This window comes from Corvus kubaryi, unplaced genomic scaffold (genome assembly GCF_017639235.1).
Source record: "Corvus kubaryi isolate FWS band 111438036 unplaced genomic scaffold, C.kubaryi_AGA036_p1.0 37185, whole genome shotgun sequence".
Classification (NCBI taxonomy): domain Eukaryota; kingdom Metazoa; phylum Chordata; class Aves; order Passeriformes; family Corvidae; genus Corvus; species Corvus kubaryi.
Genome location: NW_024581052.1, coordinates 91,579 through 92,127, shown reverse-complemented (window position 1 = coordinate 92,127; position 549 = coordinate 91,579).

Genomic DNA, 549 nt, shown 5'->3' with positions numbered 1-549 from the left:
CACTGTAAAGACCACACCCACTCCATTTCCCACACCCACTGAGCACACCCCCATTACCCACACCCACCCCAGTGACCACACCCCTTCCATTGACCACACCCCACCAATCACAACCACATTGACCACAACCCTCCCACTGACCACATGCCATTGACCCCGTCCAAAAAACACCCCCAAAAATAACCCCAAAAAACCCAACATACCCTCAAAGAAACCCCAGAAATACCCCCAAAACCCACAAAAATAACCCAAACCCCCCCCAAAAATAACCCCAAAAGAACCCAAAAAACCACAAAAAACCCCCCGAAACCCCCCAAAAAATACCCCCAACATAACCCAAAAAACCACCCCAAAATAACCCCAAACTCCCCCCCAAAATAACCCAAAAACCCACCAAAAACCCCCCAAATAAACAAACTAACAAAAAAAATCCCCAAAACCCCCCAAAATACCCCAAAAATCACCCAAAGAACCACCCCAAAAATGGGCAAAACCTGCCCAAAATGGCGGACAGACACTGGGGGAGGGGCCGGGTGACAAAAAACCCCC